This window comes from Sinohyriopsis cumingii, chromosome 16, assembly GCF_028554795.1.
Source record: "Sinohyriopsis cumingii isolate HCF-2022 chromosome 16, ASM2855479v2, whole genome shotgun sequence".
NCBI classification, from domain to species: domain Eukaryota; kingdom Metazoa; phylum Mollusca; class Bivalvia; order Unionida; family Unionidae; genus Sinohyriopsis; species Sinohyriopsis cumingii.
In genome coordinates, this window is record NC_142976.1 from 38,598,920 (window position 1) to 38,607,954 (window position 9,035).

Sequence of the window (9,035 nt, forward strand, 5' to 3'; positions counted from 1 at the left end):
GGATCGTTTGCATTTGGACATGTGGTTGCAAGAGAAAAATTTGCTGAACGGGGTAAATGTTCGCTTGAGACTGAATCGTAGCAGTACCGCTTTCCATTTGTTGGCTGATAGTTCAGCCAAAAGCAAAATCGAGGAGGCCAAACTCTACGTACGACGCGTGGAAGTGTTACCTAAAGTGGGAAACGACATCAGTCAAACGTTGAGCAGAACGACCGCCAAGTATCCCATCCGACGCGTGGAAGTGAAAACGTTCACCATTCCCCGTTACCATCATTCCATGATCGAAGATCATCTGTTTCAAGGACAGTTACCCAAGCGTTTAATCCTTGGTATGGTCTTGAATTCAGCCTTCAACGGAGCCTTCGCTGAAAATCCTTTCTACTTTCAACACTTCGACGTGAAGAAAATCGAAGTCAGTCGCGATGGCAAGACCTTGTGTACTCGTCCTTTCGAACCTGACTTTGGTGACACAAAGATGAATTACTTGAGATAGTACTTGTCCCTGTACGAAGCCACCGGACAATTAGGGACCAACACCAGTCACGGCATTACGTACGACGATTACGCAGGAGGCTATGCTTTGTGGGCTTTCGATTTCACTCCAGACCAAGGCAGCGACGAAGGACATTTCCACCCTATAAAATCTGGCCAGATTCGTGTGGAACTTCAGTTTGCAAAGCCACTGGACGAGACAGTGAACGTCATCCTGTATGCAGAATTCGATAATACCTTAGAAATCAACAGTTTGAGAGAAGTCATTCTAGACTATTAGAAGCTATGGAAGACTGTTATCCCTCTTTACCTAGTGGAGAAACTTTAGACATGGAATGTGAGGAGACCGTGGAAAAAGAATCTCAAGACAAAGACGACGAAGTTATGATGAAGTCAAGATGGCCAGAACAAGAAGCGCATTTAGTCTCCTGTTTTGCCAAACACTTGGTCGAAAAAATGACGGAATTGATCAAGAAAGATTGCTATGGATGTCAAAACGATCATCCCAGTCAAATTCAATACGATAAATGCCTGATGCTGAGTCAAGAAGAAAAATTGGACGAGTATCTGGACGAAGCTTGGAGTCTCATCTCGGACGAAGTCGTGTTGCATCAGTGGTATAAAGACTTGCGTGAACATCCTTGTCCAGCATTAACCACTCAAGAGATCCATCGTATCGAAGCTCTCCTGAATCAGAGTGAGGAAACGAAACGAGGAAACGGTTATTTGTCAGACATTTTCAAGCAAAAAGTCAGGATCGAATTGATGACTTATTATTACCTGTGAAGAAGAAAAAAACCACACAAAAAATGGATACTTGGGAACTTTATTACCTTTTGAACCACAGTTCGTATACGGCTTCTTGGAATCCTGTCGTCTGTGCTAAAGATGAACTCCCTCATCGCAAACCTCAAGACCATCTAGCTTACGTGATCAACACGGACGACAGTCATCTCCCAGGAACCCACTGGGTAGCCGTCTACTTTCCTCAAGAAGGATGTGTGGAATATTTCGATTCGTATGGATTGCCTTCTTTGGAAGACGATATCATTGACTTTATGACAAGAAATGCTCAGACCACCCGATTCAATAATGTGAAATTACAAGGCACAGATTCCTTGGTGTGTGGACAATATTGTGTGTATTTTCTGCATCATCGCAGCCTGGGCTATTCCTTAGAACATTTAGTGACTCATTTTGATCCTCGTTCTTCTTCTAGAAACGATGTGAAAGTAGATCGATGGTTTTATGACCATTATGCTTATCTTTTGTCTCAAGCTAGGAAACGTAGTGTCCATCAATGGCCTAATGACTTCCAGCAATGGAAATCACAATTTCGTTCACAACGTTGTCAGCCCTGTTTAAAGTAGAGTGTTAATTGAAAAAAATGTTTGTCATTTGAAAAAAATGTTTGATGTTATATTGTTGGATTATTATTAAAAAAATGTTAGAGTTGTTGGTTAGTGTTAAGTGATTTTGAATAAAAAATGTTGTGTTTTGAAAAAAAAATGCCTTTGTGGTTTGTTTGGCTATACGAATTTTGATTCATGCTCTTTGACTTCTCTCTATCTCTCTCATGACACTCATTGAACGTTCCGGCTCAAAAACCGTAGAGGGATGTTTTCCTTCACGTCCGCGCTTTGACTTTAAGAACCGGGGTAGTTTCCAGTCTAACCATCCATTGTCGACTCATCCTCCTACGAAGATGTGCTCCAAACTAGCTAAGCTAAACGAAGCCTACGTGAATTTGCATAGGGTCAGACACAGTCTGATACCGAAGCCAGAAGAGATAGAGAATGTGAGAATGTTAAAAGTCACTGAAGACCTGATGGAAGAGCTCTTCAGAGAAGAAGTGAACAGGGAGAAAGAAGAATGGACAGAGAAGTACAGACTTCAAAGACAGCAGCAACAGCAACAACAGCAGCAGCAGCAGCAGCAGCAGCAGCAACCTGAACCTGACAGAGGCTTTGTCGACTGCCGTATCGACACCAAAGAGTTCTTCTTCTCTTTCCGAAGAAGCAGACCTATCGTCAGAAAGTCTATCCTCAGAGGACGTCGCATTCTTAGAAACTAAAAGATTGCTATAGCAAACAAAAAACAGCCCTTTTCAGAGCTACCCAAAACTCTAGAAAAGAAATAACAATCGATTTGCCAATGTGTGTAGGTAGAGTAGTGTGAATATAAACACTGACTCTTTTGTGATGTGAGTGTATGTGTTAGTGTGGATAGTAGATCATGATCATGTTTTTTTTTGCTGTTTGACGTGCGTGGAGAGTAGATCTGGGGTTTGATTGGATTGCTTTGCGTATGTGGATAGTATATTATTTGTTTAATAAATTTTTTTAGAATAGTGATGGGCAGTATAAAAAAAGTGAGTGAGTGTTTCTTTTAGGTCCGCGCGTTTGTTAGGTCATGATCTAGGTAAGATCAATTTTGTTTTAGGGGATGTTTTCCTTCACGTCCGCCCTTTAAGTATAAATTGAATCTCGCTTGGCAGTCTAGCTACCCTGTTCATTCGTTAACAAGACAATGAATACCAGAACTGTAAAGCTTCTAGAACTCCAGATGCACCTGGAATATGCCAGGCGCATACTAAATGAACTGTCCGCGGAGGCCATTGTCGAAGAGGGAAGGATGAAAGAGGAGGAGGAAAGAAGAAAAAAAGAAGAGGAGGAAAAGGAGAGAAGAAATTTCAGAATCCCAGAAACAGAAAATTGGGATTCTGAAGCCACTTATCCCGCCTCTGCACTCCCAAGAAAAAAGGTAAAAGGAGACTGGGGAAGAAGATGTGCGTGTGGTGCCAGGCCTGGAAGGTGCCATCATTAACCAGGTGTCACTGGAGTTCAAAAAACAAACAGCCCTTTTCAGGGCTACCCAAACCTTTAGAAAAGAAATAACAATTGATTTGCCAATGTGTGTATGTAGAGTAGTGTGAATATAAACACTGACTCTTTTTTTTATAGTGTTTGTGTTTGTGTTTGTAAGCGCTGACGTAGGTTGGTGTGGATAGTAGATTTGGGGTTTAATTTTAATGCTTTGAGTGTGTAAATAGTAGATTAGGGGTTTGTTTATTGATGCTTCACGTATGTGGATAGTAGACCATATGAAATGAGAAAAGTAGGGGATGTTTTCCTTCACGTCCGCGCGTTGTTAGGTTATGATCTAGGTAAGATCAATTTTGTTTTAGGGGGATATTTCCATCACGTCCGCGCTTTCACTATAAGAACCCACAGTATTCGTCGTTCAAACCATTCTACAAAGAATAAAAAGAAGAAGATGGCTTCGAACCAGCTTGATAAAATGAAAACATTACAAGACGTCCTGGACAGTTTGGGTATGATGGAGCAAATGTTAGTGAGGTTAAACGAGGATCACTATTCTTATAGCCCCCATCGAGTGAAGATGGAGATTAACAACTTAAGAAAAGTAAAGGAAATGATCAGTGCTGTGATGAAAGAAATAAAGGAGGAGAAGGAGGATGAAGAGGAAAGGATAAGGATAAGAGTATGGAACGAGAAAATTGAAAAGGAAGAAGAAAATGAGAAGAGGAAGAAAGAAGAGGAGGAGAAGCAGAAAGAAGAGAAAAAGAAGGAAGAAAAGAAAGAAAAGAAGAGAAAGAGTGTAGGACAGAAAATAAGAAGCTGGTGCAGAAATAGAAGAAATTAAAAGAAGAAGACGAAACCCAAAGGCCCTTTTCAGGGCCACTCATAGGTCTCGAAAAGAGATTGACTTTCCATTGCCTACCTTTTTTTAATTTTTTTTTTTTTTTTTAAAAATCCCATGTTAAATTTCCCTTGACGCTATACAGTCCCACCCTGTTTAAATTCCCTTGACGCTATACAGTTCCATATTCCCATGTTCAATTCCCCTTGTCGCTCAACAGTCCCCAAATCTATTTCCCATGTTAATTTCCCTTGTCGCTAAACAGTCCCACGATTTTTCTCCATGTTAAATTTACATAGTCGCTAAACAGTCCCAGGGGTGTTTTTAATGATAAGTCCCATTGTCGCTGAATCGTCCCCATTCACTACTCTCACATTTTGTCGATTACAGGCAGACTAACACAACAGCGGAAATAAAATAAATTTTAACAAATATATTTATTTTCTGCACAAATTCATGGGCTGAGAATGTGAACCAAGTAAAGAGATATATGCATTTTAAAGTTTTATTTCTTCAAAACTCGAAAGCCTTGAGAAGATAGGTACAGTTCGATGAAAGACAGATATCCGTTCATTTGTCAAGTTATCGGAGAAGGAAAATATGGAATATATTGTATGAACATTGACAAGTAGTTCTCTTCAGAATATAGAACTTGAAAACTAGAATATGGAAATACTTTACGCAAAAGAACTCTAGAAAATGGGTAGATCTATTTGAAAATTGGATCGCAGGATATGATAGCACTTTTCACATATATTCAAAAATACAACACAAGCCGAAGCAAGCAAAGTAGAAAACAGATATCTGGGGTAATATATTTGGTTATTAATCTATTTTAGAATAATTCAGACGATTGGGATTTCAAAATATAAATATATTTTTGCAAATAATACTCACCTACTTACATAGAGACGTTTTCAAAATCAGGCAGGTTGTATTAGATGAACCTATTGACAGCAATCAAACGGGTTGTATTAGATGAACCTATTGTCTGCAATCAAACAGGTTGTATTAGATGAACCTATTGTCTGCAGTCAAAAGGGTTGTATTAGATGAACCTATTGTCTGCAGTCAAACGGGTTGTATTAGTTGAATCTATTGTCTGCAGTCAAACGGATTGTATTAGATGAACCTATTGTCTGCAGTCAAAAGGGTTGTGTTAGATGAACCTATTGTCTGAAATCAAACGGGTTGTGTTAGATGAACCTATTGTCTGCAATCAAACAGGTTGTATTAGATGAACCTATTGTCTGCAGTCAAAAGGGTTGTATTAGATGAACCTATTGTCTGCAATCAAACAGGTTGTATTAGATGAACCTATTGTCTGCAATCAAACGGGTTGTATTAGATGAACCTATTGTTTGCAATCAAACAGGTTGTATTAGATGTACCTATTGTTTGCAATCAAACGGGTTGTATTAGATGAACCTATTGTTTGCAGTCAAACAGGTTGTATTAGATGAACCTATTGTCTGCAGTCAAAAGGGTTGTATTAGATGAACCTGTAGTCTGCAGTCAAACGGGTTGTATTAGACGAACCTATTGTCTGCAATCAAACGCGTTGTATTAGATGAACCAATTGTCGGCAATCAAACAGGTTGTATTAGATGAACCTATTGTCTGCAATCAAACGGGTTGTATTAGATGAATATATTGTCTGCAGTCAAAAGGGTTGTATTAGATGAACCTATTGTCTGCAGTCAAACGGGTTGTATTAGACGAACCTGTTGTCTGCAATCAAACGCGTTGTATTAGATGAACCAATTGTCGGCAATCAAACAGGTTGTATTAGATGAACCTATTGTCTGCAATCAAACGGGTTGTATTAGATGAATCTATTGTCTGCAGTCAAAAGGGTTGTATTAGATGAACCTATTGTCTGCAGTCAAACGGGTTGTATTAGATGAACCTATTGTCTGCAGTCAAACGGGTTGTATTAGAGGAACCTATTGTCTGCAGTCAAAAGGGTTGTAGTAGATGAACCTTTTGTCTGCAATCAAACGGGTTGTATTAGATGAATCTATTGTCTGCAATCAAACGGGTTGTATTAGATGAACTTATTGTCTGCAATTAAACGGGTTGTATTAGATGAATCTATTGTCTGCAGTCAAAAGGGTTGTATTAGATGAACCTATTGTCTGCAGTCAAAAGGGTTGTAGTGGATGAACCTTTCGTCTGCAATCAAACGGGTTGTGTTAGATGAACCTATTGTCTGCAATCAAACAGGTTGTATTAGATGAATCTATTGTCTGCAGTCAAAAGGGTTGTATTAGATGAACCTATTGTCTGCAGTCAAAAGGGTTGTATTAGATAAACCTATTGTCTGCAGTCAAAAGGGTTGTAGTAGATGAACCTTTTGTCTGCAATCAAACGGGTTGTATAGATGAATCTATCGTCTGCAATCAAACGGGTTGTATTAGATGAACTTATTGTCTGCAATCAAACGGGTTGTATTAGATGAATCTATTGTCTGCAGTCAAAAGGGTTGTATTAGATGAACCTATTGTCTGCAGTCAAAAGGGTTGTACTGGATGAACCTTTCGTCTGCAATCAAACGGGTTGTGTTAGATGAACCTATTGTCTGCAATTTGAAGGCTATATAATGGAAGGAATATTGAGAGGGCAGTTTACGAGTAGGAGAGTTGTGTCGGTGTGACAAACACAATGAATTGTTCTATTTTATTTTTAAAAATTATTTTGAAGACAAAAAGGAGTATTGTATGTAAATATATGTTGGTGAAATCGAAAACGTGTGGCGCCTCATTTAATAGCTGGAAGACATGTGAAACACCGTGGGGCTAAAACAAACAGAAGCATTACAAAATTCAAAGAACCACTTCAAAGGAATACCAGACTCATTTGATTGAAGGACATGTATTGTGACATTTTGTATGCTTAAATTATTTTAACGAAACCATGTGTAGACAAAAGCTTGTATTGTGAAAAATCTTTGAATGACAATACAGTTTCAATTATATAATATTTTGGCGCAACAATCTTAAATCGATTATTATAGATTTAGGAAAGAACGCCCTTAATATTGCAGAAGAAATCAGGTTTATTGTCTTGCCAGCTTATTTCTTTAACGAAATTGAACCAAAATATATTTTTTTTACATAAACTTTATATTGTGGGTATGGCACAATGGCTTTAGAGAGCAATCACAACATGGGATTCGTCTGTAAAATATTAAGCAATAAATTAAGTATTGTTCTATGTTATGTGTGAGTTGTAGATATGTTAGAAATGTGTTATAGATGTGCTATGTTTGTTATAGACGTCTATATATGTCATAGATGTGTTAATATGTGTTATATGTTATATATGTGTCATATATGTTAGAGATGTGTTACACGTGTTTTAGATGTGTTAAAGATGTTATAGATACGTTATGAATGTGTTATATAGATACGTTATGTACGTGTTATAGATGTGTTATAGATACGTTATGTATGCGTTATATGTGTATTATAGGTACATTTTTTATATGTTATAGATATGTTATGTATGCGTTATATATATGTTATAGATACGCAATGTATGTTTTATTGATGTGTTATATATGTATTATACATGTATTTTGCATGCTGGAAGAACAGCCAGTTAACCAGACGGATTCCAAAATAGGATTTACCAGTATAGATGTCATCCAAATTAAAATCACTGCGTGGTTTGCATTAAAAGAGGCCACTACCGAACTACATGTATTACATTAAAATAGGTTACTATCGAACTACATGTATTACATTAAAATAGGTTACTATCGAACGACATGTATTACATTAAAATAGACCGCTACCGAACTACATGTATTACATTAAAATAGACCGCTACCGAACTACATGTATTACATTAAAATAGACCGCTACCGAACTACATGTATTGCATTAAAATAGACCGCTACCGAACTAAATGTATTACATTAAAATAGACCGCTACCGAACGACATGTATTACATTAAAATAGACCGCTACCGAACTACATGTATTACATTAAAATAGACCGCTACCGAACTACATGTATTACATTAAAATAGACCGCTACCGAACTACATGTATTACATTAAAATAGGTTACTATCGAACGACATGTATTACATTAAAATAGACCGCTACCGAACTACATGTATTACATTAAAATAGACCGCTGCCGAACTACATGTATTACATTAAAATAGACCGCTACCGAACTACATGTATTACATTAAAATAGACCGCTACCGAACTACATGTATTACATTAAAATAGACCGCTACCGAACTACATGTATTACATTAAAATAGACCGCTACCGAACTACATGTATTACATTAAAATAGACCGCTACCGAACTACATGTATTACATTAAAATAGACCGCTACCGAACTACATGTATTACATTAAAATAGGCCACTACCGAACTACATGTACTACATTAAAGCAAATAATGAAGAAAGACACTTCATTGATGTTCTTAATTTTAACATTTTTGGAATTAGAAATAAATTCTGGATACTTATTACAGTGAACCAGGACTCAGCATAGTATAGTTAGAATTTCTTACAGGTTATGATTTGTTTCTGATGATACAGTCAGGAATTAAAGTAGAATTTCTTACAGGTTATGGCGTGTTTCTGATGATACAGTCAGAAATTAAAGTAGAATTTCTTACAGGTTATGGTGTGTTTCTGATGAAACAGTCAGGAATTAAAGTATAATTTCTTTTAAGGTTATGGTGTGTTTCTGATGATACAGTCAGAAATTAGTAGAATTTCTTACAGGTTATGGTGTGTTTCTGATGATACAGTCAGAAATTTAAGTAGAATTTGTTACAGGTTATGATGTGTTTCTGATGATACAGCCAGGAATTGAAGCAGAATTTGTTACAGGTTATGATTTGTTT